Source organism: Parambassis ranga, chromosome 15, assembly GCF_900634625.1.
Source record: "Parambassis ranga chromosome 15, fParRan2.1, whole genome shotgun sequence".
In the NCBI taxonomy this organism is placed as follows: domain Eukaryota; kingdom Metazoa; phylum Chordata; class Actinopteri; family Ambassidae; genus Parambassis; species Parambassis ranga.
The window spans coordinates 11,466,324-11,480,628 of NC_041035.1; the positions used below are offsets into that span (position 1 = coordinate 11,466,324).

General features: G+C 41.4%; 1 protein-coding gene across 7 annotated transcripts in view; it reads left to right on the plus strand.

Annotated features, from left to right (window-relative positions):
• The window catches only part of lrmda (leucine rich melanocyte differentiation associated), a 177,613-nt gene that overhangs the window by 36,699 nt on the left and 126,609 nt on the right, over positions 1–14,305 (plus strand). The window contains exon 1 of one of the 7 annotated variants that reach the window (XM_028423484.1): positions 4,340–4,382. The exons of 5 other annotated variants lie outside the window; for them this stretch is intronic. The gene's annotated coding sequence lies outside the window, so the exon portion shown is untranslated. Of the gene's footprint in view, positions 1–4,339; positions 4,383–4,432; positions 4,521–14,305 lie in introns of those variants that run through there. One more of the 7 variants, XM_028423485.1, reaches the window with a different exon arrangement.

A 14,305-nucleotide genomic window follows, 5' to 3' on the forward strand; every position in this document is an offset into this window, starting at 1 on the left:
TGTCTCCAACCCACGCAGGCTAGTTTTGTTAAAATGGATTGTATTTACTCTAGGTTTGCCAGCGAGAAGAGCAAGCTGGTGTGTTGTGAGAGAAGATAAATCCTGGGCGGAGGCCGAGTGGCTGACTGATTCCTCCTGTATGCAGCGATGGGTGGCGTCAGCAGGTTTCACACTGCTGGCCTTTGCATGTTTGCAGCTGGCTTGATGCAGCTGTCAGACTGTGATTGATGAGTATCATCATTTAAAGTGTAAAAGAAAACGTCTCTGTGAAGGGAGACATGATGAACTGCCGCCTGCTGGTGCTCTCAGAGACACGCTCGGCGCTTCCTCCACCCCTCTCCCTTTTTCTCCCTTCTTGCTCTCCTCATTTCTACTTCACTGCTCGCCTGTCCATCCCTCTATTTCTCTCCTTCCATGCTTCTTTTTTTCTTGCCTTCTTTCCATTTTTATCTGAATCTTTAAGCACCTCCCTAATCGTGCCCTTTTCTTATGTGTTCCTCCCCCTTTTCTCCTCTTGCTGTTCCTCTACATGCTCCGTGATTTCCACTGATGTCCTTCTGCTTTTATTCAGCTTTATTTACTTTACTTCTGTTGCTTTCGCTGTCTTACATTGACATCTATGTGTCTTATTTGTTTATAGTGCAGGGATGAGGAAGTCCTCAGAAGCAGCCTTTGATTTCCTCTGTATCCGGCCTTTAATATTTCTTAGATCATATGAAATGTCTACATTCATATGGACCTTGGAAAGCAATATATTTAGTCCCTGCCTGCATACCTCCACAGCAACCATGACAGTGACATATTAGTTATGCTGTCTTTTGCAATGTGATATCTTTAAATTTGCCACCTTGTTAAGTTTTGATTAATGTGATTCCATTTCAGCAAAGTAATTGGCTTGGCCCTGTTGTGAGCGATACACGGGCGTTGCGCCGGAACAAACGCTCCAACATGGTAATGAGGCAATGAGTTTGTTCTATGGATGTTGGCAAGTGACAGTTATTAATGATTGTTATGATAAACAGACGAGTGCAGATCTGGGGGATGAGTCTGCCCAGACTGACAGTTTAAAAATAACGTGCACTGGAAAGTACTAACGAAGTAATACAGTGTTAGGAAAACAATCATGCAGGTTGTCAGAGGAAGAGGTGTAATTACAGAGCAACACTAGCCTGCCTGGGAGGAGCTGGCTTCTAATAGAGCCAGAGGAATATGCACTGACAGAGGAGAGCAGAATGATATACAACTTTAATTGGATCATCTTTTTACCCCCCCTCCTTTCTTTTCTCAGAATACAAAGGAGGTCTGTGCTCACAGCTGTGTTATGATAGGTTTGGTCTCCTGTGAAGACTAGTGACCCTGTGTAAATGACTGTATAGTACAGGGAACCGCTGTGTTTGTGTGATCCGAACAAGAACTGTATGACTGTTGCCTTCCTTGTCTCTGCTCATTATCAACGGTGGAAAAGGTGTATACAATATGTTTAAGTGGTGTGAAATGATGTAAATGTAGATTCATACTAGCTTAACCTCTTATTTCCATGGTATATATGGAGCAGAAGAAGACTTTCTCTTGTCAGTTTATTATTGTCTTTTAACAATGACTGAGGAAATGTTAGCATGGTGCTGTAAATAATTGATAAATACCACATGGTTTTAAATGCAGGAGTAAAACCACATTTCTCCCTCCTGCTTCCTCTTTTTTTTCCCCTGTTGGTAGCATATTAAATCTGTCGATCTTCCGCCATCATGCATGAACTTTTGGTGACATTTAACCTGTACCAGTGCATGGCTGTCATGCAATACTTGCTTTTGGAATGTGATGATCAGATGACTTCGCCGACCTTTGGGTGAACCTTGTCTGGTGTTGATTTAGTGAGGCACAGAGATCAAAGAGACTCTCTTGGCTTTTGTCAGTAGGCTGTTGGTGTTATGGGCCCTGAGTGTGAACATAACCAATACTACACAACGCCAGTGAGCTAGCAGCATGCTAACTGTGCAGAGGTCAGAGAAGGAATCGACACTATTGAGTTGTTTTCTTTTCTTCTTTTTTCATTTAATATTTTTTGCACTTTCCAAGAATTCTATGTTTTTGTTTACATGACTTTCACTGTGAAGCAGTGGGAATTTATTCTTTCTTATCTTGATGATGCCAGTGAACATGTTGTGGTCACTACTGTTTCCCTTATAAGGTGGAAATAGCTGGGAACGGACTCATAAATCAAATTATTAATTCAACATCAGTATATATTTATATATAGAGTCCCTATCTACGGGTCACATGCCACTATCTGCACTATGGTGAAATAGTTAAGTATGCTGAATGGAGTTTTAATCCCGTACTCAACAACAGAAGGAGAAAACCCCCCCCCTGAATAAACAAGTCAATATTTCATTTTCCTCTTTCATTCCTATCTGGGTTGACTGTGGAAATTGATTGTGGTTAGATGGTCAGGGAAGCAGTGGTGATTCAGTGCAATTTTCAAATAAACTGAAAAAGAATTGTCATTCTGTAATGGTTTTAGTTGGCAGTAAGTGCCCCGGTTGGAATTTCAGGGCCCTACGCTATCCATTATGTGAGTTTTCCAACACCCTGTCATTGTTGACAGGTGGATTATAATTTTTCTCCAGCAGAACAATTGAAATGACAGCGGTTTAACAAACTTGGATGGGACAAAGGGAGGCATGGGGTTCCAACAGGAAATATGCTGCCAAATCTGTGTGCACTTTGTGTTAGGAAGTGAAAAGTCCTGCTTTCTATCTTACTCAGGAATACGAGTTTTCCAGATTGTCCAAATATGCACTAAACAGGGCTGCTTTTGATAAATGAGTGGTTAAAACAGTTTCTACATGAATTCAGACCCCTTAATAATCCTGGAAACCCACAAACCTTTGACCTACAAAGTATGATAACTGAAAACTGAATTTGAACATAAGCACCTTGATCTTCCCTGCCCTTTTTATATTACACACAGCTTTGGCTAGGATCCCTTTTCCATGCCAGTTGCTTCCTGGTGCTGTCATGCAGATTCTCTTCACGGTTCCGTTCCTGTTCTTTTTTGAAGGCTGTGATTCCTGGCCATATGGAGCCCATCCCTTTGTCTTCTGTGTTGCTATCGCATCACGGGGCCTCTGGTAGAGGCTGGGTTAGCGTGAGGAGCTGCTTGGTGACTGTCAACCCTAGTAGTCTTCTGTTGGCTGACATGTGAAGCCGTGCAGCATACTGTAGCCCTGATGTTGGAACTCACTAACAATTAACTTGAGAAGGCACTGACACAGGGCCTTCTGTCTCTACAAGCATCGGGAGGAGACAGCTGTGTGTTATCTCATAGACCATAAATCAGTTATTACTGTGCCAATTTAAGAGGACATTGTATGGATGTTGACATCATTTTACAAGAACGCATGAACTTTGGAAATATTTTTGGGGGTGTGCGGGTAAAATGCTGATGAGTAACAGGAAGTGGAGGACAGTATGGTAATGGTAGTCCATCTACCAGCTGCACGTTGTCTCTTTGGGCTTGTATCAACACTCCTCCTCCACATGGCTCTGTTTCTCTTTGGTGTCCCCCGCTTCCCCATTTTCTGCTTGCTCCAACTTCAACAACTACAATCCGTCCCCCGCCCCCCCCGATGCCCCCCGTTTGACTTCATAATGAGTTTAGTCAGAGTGATTATAGCTGTACTATTCTACTGTCACTGATTATTAGACGAGCTAAAGCCAAAGACCTTTGTCAGCTATTATTTTAATAGCACTATTAGTATGAGTCCTTGGTGACCATCACCTTCATCAGTCATCATGAAGCTAATTGTGTGGTGCACGTGCAAAGTGTTTTTGTGCTGTAATGACATCACAGTATGAACAGTGGAATCGTCTGTTTCCCTGCAGAAAGTACCATTTTGGTCCAGCTGGCAAGATTCTCTGTTAAACTCAATGTAGCAAGTCCTGCAAGTTGTGGACTTGCAGATCAGGCATGAGACAGCTGAATGAGTTGCTTACTGGAGTGAAGTGACACCTGTCTCCCAGACTGCCCTAACTCATGTGCACCGGTGAGGTTAATCCTTCTGTGGAAGCTTGTCACATGACAAAGGACCACAGGCTGAGAGAGGCCCGGTGGGTTTAGTTTGAAGCAACACCATATTGTTAATATTTTAAGCCTGGTTTGGAATTAAAGCCATGCTGTCACTATGTAATATTTGGAATAATTATGACTACTTGGTGGAACCTGATGTGTTGTGTACATGCTACACGATACGTGAGGGGCCGGTGTAATATGAGTAAAAGCTGGTTACAGGATGTGCTGATGATATGTTCTGTCTGGGAGGAGGCTATGGTGAGAACATATTGATGTTGATTGATTTTTCTGTGGCAACTGGTCAACTAAGGTCGGCTCGTCTTCATTTTCAAATGCCAGGCTTGTAAATGTGTCATAATACTAAATATTTTTTATCTTTCTTTTCATGTCTGCCTGCTTTGCTGACTCTTGAACGACACTGATGACACTGTGGGTTTCTTCAAAATAGGTAAGCTGTAAAATATTCACCTCAGAATCATACAACACAGTCACTGTTATATCTTGTTTTATTCACAGAAATAGAGTCCATAGCTCAACCATCTGCTTGCCTTGTTTACCGTGCAGAGCGTCATTGTGTGTGTATTAATCATGCTTACACAAGTGTCTTAATTACTCCCAGTGTAGCTGCTCCCTCTAGAACCCAGGAGATGACCTTTCTTTCTCTGTTCTTTTTACGCCATTAATCATCCATAATCAACACCGTCAGAGTCAAGGAGAGGGCCACTCAGAGCTGCCCAACACTGCCCACAGACCTCTGTCGCACACACACTCAGATCTTTATTAATGGCCCACACAGAGAATAGACGCAAACATAATTACACACATAAATACTAACTTTACCATTGCCATTTAAATGGACTTGTCTAATTTGCCTGTATGAAATGTGTCATGACGATGTACCCGGTGATGTATTCATCCTCATGAAGGTCACTTTTCTATTAATATTCAGAAGTCAATTGTCTGTCATTTTGATGTTCTCTCTCATATCCTGCATGAAACTGGAGGAGCATGCCCACAGGCCTAACAAATGGTATTTCACTTATAAATGCGATGCTCTTGACATTCATGGCAGACACTGATTCATAGCCATCACATAGCTGATATGTCTAAGTGCCCAGGACGCACAAGGAAGTGAAAAACTACGGTGTGCAGGGCTTTTAACATTTCAGATCTTGTTTAGTCCTGCCAATGGCAGATTGACAAGTGGAGTTTCTGCTGTAGCAGGTAACTGACATGCCTGGCTTCTCCCCCCTGCTGACTGAAAGCTTAATATATCATTTGTCAGTCAAGGATGGGCTTTCATTCAATCATGGCTTGGCATCCGCTCAGATGCCAGCTGGGGCTTCGATTTCATGCAAAAGAGAAGTTGAAGACACGCTTAGCAGGCATGCCCTGGCTGTAGGGATTTCTAAAATGGTGTTGTTCAATACAGTTTTTTTTATAAATTATCTCCTCGCCAGAGACGTTTTCAGCATCACTTGTGATCGTTTTCAAATAAGGAGTTAAGATATTTCCGTAATGCTGGGTCATCTTGCTTCACTTACATGCAAAAGGACAAAACGCCACTTCAAAGTTCTATAATAGTTTTATGACTGCCCACAAATTGCTGTCATAAATTTTTCATTCTTTTTAATTTACTGCCATAAATCAAGGCTGCTGTGGGCTTTCTGCTGTAAATGGGATTGCTCCATAGTTTTGGCATGCAGCAATCTGGCTTTGAATCTCTGAAAAACAGACAGCATGCGGAAGGTAGTGCATTAATTTGGGCCTATAAATTATGCACTTACTTTTATAATGTCAAGCCATAAATAATGTTGATGCATTGGGAACTGCAACACATCACCCATAGAAATTATGCATTTGAGATGAATGGGGATGCTATGATGGATAATGGATCTCCACCAGTGTGATCTATTTAAGTTTGCTCCCCAGAGGAAATGATGGTGTAGAATTAGGGATACAAGTTAAGCAGTAGCTGTTTCATATTCGTGAAGTGCCTCACCTCACTTAGCTCGGTTGCATTTTAGGTTGCTCAGCATGTCCTAAACGTTAAATGATTATGTAGAATACATAAAAACATATTGTTCAGAGCTGCACCAAAACTGCACCCCTGAAGATGTAGCAGCTCCACTGTAGCTCAGCCTCGGTGCCAAAATAAATGTTGCTGTTGTTTTTTTTCCCACAACTTACTCCCCAGAGGACCAGATGGATGATTAAGTAAGGGACTTTAGTAAGGCTTTTGAAAATGCTTAGTACACTGAACTCCTGAATATTGTGTATTATCTACCATTAGGTGGAAATAATACTAGCCACTCGCCCTGTAATGGCTTAGAAGAAGAATAATTGAATGTGCTTATGGGCTGTGGTTCAGTGGAGTCATGTGTGAATGGAAATGCATCAACGCCCATCTGGTCTTAATAATATACCTCTGTATTCCTCTTCAAACTGAGAATCAAGGAGTTTTAGCCGTATAGCACAGCGTGAACAGCTTCCAATCCAGTTCTCTGCTTGTGTTTTATGATCTTCTGGATGGAATAATTATGTGCAGAGAAGCTGGTTTGGACAGCTCATTCATTTTTACTTGATTGTATTGACAATCCTTTCTTGGGCAGTCAAGGTAAATGCTGTGATCAATACTGTAGTATTGGCTTGCATTATCACAATAATCCTTATGTGAGAAAATAGGAAAATAGACTAAAAGGAAGCACGATGACAGAAGAACCATCATATGATATAATACTATTTACTTTCTTCCAGATATTTCTCTGGATTTGTTGTTGACAAATAAATATCTGCTCTGACTGAAGGCAACAACTAGGGATCAGTGGCTGTTAAAAGACAATTATGTTTTAGTGGTTTGCTATTAAAATGCAACTCCCCCTGTTTTGTTATATGAGGGCTTGCAAGCCTATATAACACAGACAGAACAGGGTTATGTCTCTGGTCAAATTAAAGCAATGAATTGACTGAACTCTAATAAATGTTCTGTCATGTCATTGAGTTTGATACCAGACGGCGGCATGTGCATGCATCAGACAAAGCCCCCATTTCACTTTGGTGGGTATAAATCATGTTGATGTTCACGTGGTGGTCTTGTGTACACTTTAAATAGAGGGAGATGCCACATCAGCTGCACAGTTAAAGTTATGGACCATAGCGAAGTAATTAAACAGTCACCCTGGGCAAAATGCTGCAGTGGAATAATCAGAACCTTAGAGGGTCTCTGTGAATTGGCCATTTATTCTTGCCTTATTGATGTTTGATCCTTTAACACTGACCTCACTGTTAGAGATCTTAGAACTCTGGTGACACAGAGGGAAGCCTGTTGTTTTTTTCCACTTCTCTTTTTAGACAACACCCAGTTTTCAGCAAATATTTCCAGTTGACCCCATTTTCCCCCTCTGGATAATAAGCTCTGACACTGACAGTAAATATCTCTCTGGGTTTCATTACCCTCTGTTTGCCATCATAAATTCTTCCAAAGAAGAGACATCCCCAAAAACTAGCCATGCAGGTAGATTTGTGTGAGGCTGGGTATGTGCATATTTGTGAGTAAACATAAGCTGCCTTCCTCTTACCCCTGGAGTTTAAAATTCAAGCATAAAAACACAAGTTGTTAGTGTTATTCATATTTGCAAATTATAAAACATTATAATGTATTGTGGGCCTACAATCACAACATGTCCTCTTATTGGGCTGGGTATCACTGTGTGTACAACTGATCACAGATAAACAAATGCTAATTATTCTTTTGCCTGTTCATGCACAGAGCAGCCATCTTGGATTCAGAGGTTTTGTTTCCATGGAACTTTTATGATTTTCTTTTCCTAGTAATATTTCCTTTACAGTGATTCCTTTTGATCTAACTCATAATAGACAGTAAATGACAGATAGTTCATCAAGTTTAAAAGCACTTGTCCTCTCTAAACAGTCCTATTTGTACAAACCATGTGGCATCAGGTTGGAAAATTCTGACCTCCCAGAATGCACCATTGTGTTAGAGCGCCTCTGAGAGTGCGAGTACCTCAAAGGGATTGTCGTGTTTGGATACACACACAAAATAAACTCTGTGTCTTTGAAATAGGAAGTATAGGAAGCTCCTGCAGTAGATAGATGATACTATTTTTAAGATACAAAGTATCTTTCAATAGTATATCATGGAGACTTTACAGCTGCTATGGAAGGCAGTTTATTGGAGTGGGCTCTGCAGGAGTACAGTATATCCATGTCTCCAGCCCTTTGCTGCCCTTGCCACAAAGTCAACAGACTGCAGGGCTGTAGTCAGCGTCCCTGCCCCCTTGATTTAAGACTACACTTACCAGAACCCAGTGAGGCTGTTGGTGCTCTCTTTTTCTGAGAGCTGTCACTCTTGTGTGTAATTTGCCCTGTTGAAGGAAAAAAAGGAGCTCAACTCAAACCGTGAATAATGAGTGGTTGTTAGCTTTTGAGACAGAACAAGCAAAGCGAAACACAAAACACTCCAGTGAAAGAACTGTAATTACCCACAAGCCTATGAGTGCACTCTTAGAGGGATTGTTATTGTGTGTGAATGACCTTTCATGTCTTTGGCATGCTGCTCTGTGGCTCTAAGTTACAATGTTGCAGCTCCGTGCAATCTGGTAGCTTATAGAAATAGGAAATAAATATGTCACTTATGAATGCTTTCAAAGATTGCTTTAAGAAATAACTTTATCTTCTTTTTTTCCACGCATGAAGAGTGTTTTGTAGTCTGGACTTACTTGGAAATAAAGCTCAGTTTCAAACAATTCAGAAAGGCTGGTATTAAAAGCATTCATATATTACACTGTCTCTCCTCTGATCATTTGCATTTCAACACATCAGCCTGCTGATTCAGACTTTAACATTAGCTTTGTTTTATAAAATGTACCCTCCGAGACCACCCATAGGAAGATGGATTACTGGGAGATATGCAGCTTTCCCTCAGTCTGTCCGCAACTTCAAAAAGTCCCGCTCAGGCAGCAACAAATGGACAGATTACACAGTGACTAAGGGATGACAGATAACGCAGAGCAAGCAGAACTGCAGTACGGGAACCTCCTGTTCCAAGCCTCACAGACTGACTTTTTTTAAGATTTATTCCATCAGTCAAGTAATTAACATGATTTATGGTGCTAGGGTGACTGTAGTGAGACAACAAAGAGGTCGGGCGGTTCCTCCCCCAAGGAGATGCTATCAGGTGTTTTCTGCTGTGCTTGCAATGCAGTCAGCATGCAGCTGTAAATCCAGCCATTCTGCATTGAAGAGAGATGACCCCCCCACCCCCTCCCCTTTCTCCCTCTCTTCTTTTCTTCCCTCTAGTTCTCTCCCCCTTCCTACTCACCCCAGGAGGTCACAAGTTCACAGCTCGGCCTTAACTGTTAAAACCTGGGGTCTGAACTTCTGACCTCACCTAGTGTAAAAAGGAGCACAGTGAATAGTGTTTATAAGGGCTGCCATTCTGAGAGGCCAGAGGGGTTTAGTGAAGTGCAGGATGATAAGGCCCACTCCTCAGCGAGCTTTGCCTCGGACACACTGACCTTTAGTACAAGTGCAGTAAGTAAACACTGCCCCTTAAGGCCAGTGAAGGGTATAGCACTAGCACAGTTTTATCATTTGTTGTGAGGGTACATGAAAACTGTAACAAATCTCTAAGCTTAATTTTACATCTGTAGTCTTCCAGACTTGATGCCAGTATAGATATTGCCTTGAAGCATTAGCATAGTAACTGTCTGAAAGCAAACAATCACTTTCAATCTTGCCTTATTCATCTGTCACATAAAATATGTACAACACTCATACCTGCTTTCACAAGTTCCCCCTCGTTGTTGTCGCTCGCAGGCAAAAACAAATGTGCAAGAAGTGCTCGGCTTAGCCCTGTTTACACACACTCTGCTTTTTCTGTAACCTCTATAAAAACAAAATGCAGTTTCTCCAGGCTGCCTGTTTCCCTGTTAAAACAAGAGGGGGGGAAATTAAATGCCTACAAGCAGATTTTATGATCTGATAAAAGATGGCATTTACTGTTGACTGATTTACTACCTGCCAAAGTTTGTGAGTGTCTTGTAATACAGCATCAGTTCTGCAACAGAGTTGTTGAGAGGGGTTTTCATCACTGCAGATTTGTCTTTGGTCAACCTGCTGGATATTCCATTAAAGAAATGTAAAAAGCTCAAGTTGCCATTTTCTGTAGAAGAACCCATGGTAAATCACTTCATTTGAAAATTATATGAAGGTTATTCTTCTCAACATGTCTAGTTAATCTGGTTTAGTGCTCAGGCTATACCTTTAAGCTTGGCAAACAAGAGAGGCAGTACTGTGTCGATTACAACTGAGTGACTAGCATGTGGTAAAACAAAGCAAAAGTGATTTATAGTGACCGTACAAATATTAGTTCAGCTAAGCCAGCACTGCTTTGGTTCTAATCAGAAGGGGCCATCTCTCCTGTAAGTGACAGCTCAGAGATCTCAGAGAATGGTGTTTACATTCGCTTCCAGTTTCCCTAACACATACTCATGTTAACAAAATAAACCTGGCTGACTGGTGAGGAATTTAGGCCATGCTTGCAACCACAGGATTGTTTGTTAACGAAGGATTTATGGCTTCTTGGAGCTTTGTTAATTGCCCATTGTACTCCTGTTCTGTTGATGCATTTCTTTTAATAATGTGTTGAAAACAGTTTTCCGTTGGTGTGCACTGCTCACTGGGATATACTTGGTTTGTTAAGTGGTTTCTTTGAATTAAAAGGAAGGTGATGGAACCATCAATTGCATCAGTAAGTACTTGGATCTAAATCTGTGCAAGTGGCCTACAAGATAGATCAGAAATATTTCTAATTTGAAATTATGAGCTGTGACTGTGGCAATGGCCTCATGAAAAACACACCACATTTCGACACTACATTTCCCAGGCACATATATGTATACTTTTATGCAGGAAGATATGAACGTATTGCAAATATCATCTGTGGAAACAATACAGCTACAACTGTGCTTAAAAAAGTTTGGCAATAAAACTACTGTCAGGTAAAGACCATGGTTTGTCTTTCATTCATACTAACATGAAAAACATTTTACAAGCAAAACCATTCCCTCCTGTCGTCACCATTTTGTTCTACCATGGAGATAATGGTGCCTGTGTTTGAGGACTGAACTATCAACCTCATGTTAACATTGTGAGGATAATTGTGTTGTGAATTTCATCCAACAGTTTCAACCTTTCCAGGTCTCTCTGGAACTGGTCTGTCCAGATCTTCATGGGCTGTTATGATGAAAAATTTGTTATTGTTAAACCCTTGTTTTTTTCTGCATCACTGTTTCACCTCATCAAATATAATTGTGCATTTAGATCTGGACTTCTCAGAAAGCTAAATGTATTGTTGTGTTGAAATAACACTGGTCACAGTGACATGTGCTGGTGCGTTTGGGGTTGTACATCATTCGTTTGCTTGTTGAAGCTCCTTTTTTCTAAAAATATATCATGTTTAATTTCTGACTTTGTATGTGAGGTTGCTGCTGGTCAATTTTGTTTGACAAGTGTTGAAAGGTTGTTGAATATACTGGATCTCTGGAGAAAACATGCTGTTGTTTTAAGCACCAGCAAAGCTCTCTGTGCTTGGAGGTTGTTGTGTTCTTATGTGGTAAGCGATGGACAGCATAGGCCCAACAATAGGATCTCTCTATGTGCAGATCAAAGAGCATAGGCAGCAGGGGGGCAACAACTTCCGCCTTCTTCGTTTTAATCTCATCCCCACCTCCGCCCATCCCAGCATCCCTAATTGAAGGAAAACTAAGTTGAAGGAAACCTTCCGTGTCAGTTTGTGCATTCTTTGCGGATTCTCCTTTGTGCCTCTTTCATTCCTCCCCTCGGTGCCCTTTGCAGGCCCAGTGAACTCAGTGTGCACTTTGACCCCTAAGTGACTACTACTCAGGCATTTTGTCCTTAGGTTTTAAAAGTCTATACAGGACCTGTCCCTCACCCCTTGACTAGCAATGAAGCAGCTGTTTGACCCTTTAACCGTCCTCTTCCTCCCATGTCATGGAGTTTTACAACTAAGAGCAAACAGCTAAATGTGGGAAGTGGTCAGGCAAAGTTCTTTGTGTCAGGAAGTCCTGATCACATGACCACAGCCAAGTGCATTGATGTAGCCTGGCCAGTCACTGAAAACTCTGGGTCTTTGGTCCCTCCCTCATGTGTTTTGTTTCTCTAAATGGTTCTATTCCCGCCCAATATCTTCCAAAGTTAGTTTAGTCTATATCCATTGGTACTGCCCCCTGGAAATCCAACTCAAGTCCACAGAGGACAGACTAACCCCAGATTTACACCGGATGCATAACGGAAAACAGTAATTTGTTGCATAGAATTAAGATGGCTGGCGAGGCTAGCATTGATGGGAAGAGATCTGAAATATAAACCCTGACTGAATTTGAATTTGTGCACTGCACAAGTTAAGTGTACATTTTGTACAAAAATAAGTATCCAAAACGAAACTAACATATTCCTTTATAGTCAAAAAAAGCATTGATCTCAACTATATACTGGGCCATGTGTTCATTAAACTCCACAGCATATCCCCAGATGCCTGAAAACCCTATACAGCAAACAAGAGGCACATGTTATGTATGAGTCCAAAGCTTTTATAGTCCTGAATAAAAGCTTCTTTATGGACTATTAACTAGATCTGTACAGTCTTAATGTCATTGAAAGTCATTAAAATGAGACACTGTATATGTTGCTTGCTAAGGAAACATATAAACCAATGATGTATTTTTGTGAAATATTGAAATGTCTTTATTCACCGTGTACATGGTGAATATAATTCTCCATCATCACACCCCATTACATTTAGTTTCTTTGCCTGTGTGTTTCTCTTTGTATAAGATATGTGTGCTTATGCATGTATTTTGGTGCATTCAGGCATGTGTGTCAATGCATGCGCAGATTTGTGCATACAGTGTGTGGGTTTGTTATGAGTGCATGTGTGTGTCCCTCTCTGTGCGCCTCTTGGAGCAGTGGTAGTTAAATGACAGTGTTTGATCAATGGTGCCAGGCTCTGCCCTTGGTTCGTTTGCTTTTTGCTCGTCATTACTAACATGGGCTGAAATATCTGGGTAACAAAAATTGATATAATGACGGAGTGTGCCTTATTATCTTCAAGCTACATCAGATTGGCAAACTTCTAAGGGAAAGCAAAATGTCTGGGAAATATTACGAGTCATTTATCAAGTCCTTCTCATTAGCATATTGCCTACAGAAGCACTTGCAGAAATCTAAATAAAAGTGGCCGATTGGGATTTGGTTCCATTTTTCTTTTAGCTGAAAAAAAACCTCTCTCAGAAGCCTTCCTGACCTTGACTTTAGTGTGGCCTCTGTCTATTGACAGTGCAAACACTTCCACTTATAAGCCAGAGATCTCGGTGTCACCTAGGTGATAAGCATAGGTGGCTAATAGAATTATTCCTGATATGTCAGTCACACTGGTTCAGCTCCTGCTAGTGCTGACGTTGCTCGTGCGTGATTGTTTGAGTAAGTTTATGATCACTCGTGAATGTCTTTAGTAGTACAACAATGGTGGCAGAGCTATATTAATTAGGAGGTGACTGCATACTCCATTTTTCCTTGTCACATTGAGCCTGGTCCCAGGTGTACTGTGACAGAGAGAGGGAGAGGTGGTGGAGTCCAGATGAGGCGCGCCCAGCCTTGCATCCAGCAAACCGAAATAATGAGTTTCCTTCCCCCTTTAGCCACTGTATGCACCATGATATACAACTCGCAATTAAGCATGCCTTGGTGATCCAGTGATTAATGTCTCTTGTGGCGCTTTTGAAGGGACTGGGACTTAGTCAGAGACTGAGGGACTGGCTGAGTCTCTCTGTTTATATTCCCATCATGGCTGCACCTCTCTCTTGCTCTAGCTCTCTCTCTCTCACACACACTTGCTCTCTTTCTCCTTCTTAACCAGTCTCCATTACAGGAAAGATGGAGAGGACCATTTGCAATTCTGTAACCTTTATGACAGTGCACTTTTTAATCAGGGGCCCGTATTTCCTTTGTAGAGCAACACACACACTTGAATATAATACACACCAATGCACATCAAGAGCGGTGTGCAGGCCCAGAAATGAAATACCCAGGCTGGGTGAGCTGGTTCAAAGTGAACCATCTGATTTACAATAACTCGCTGCTATTTCATTTGTTGTTGTTGAAGGCTTTTAATTTTTATGGTCAGCACTAAGT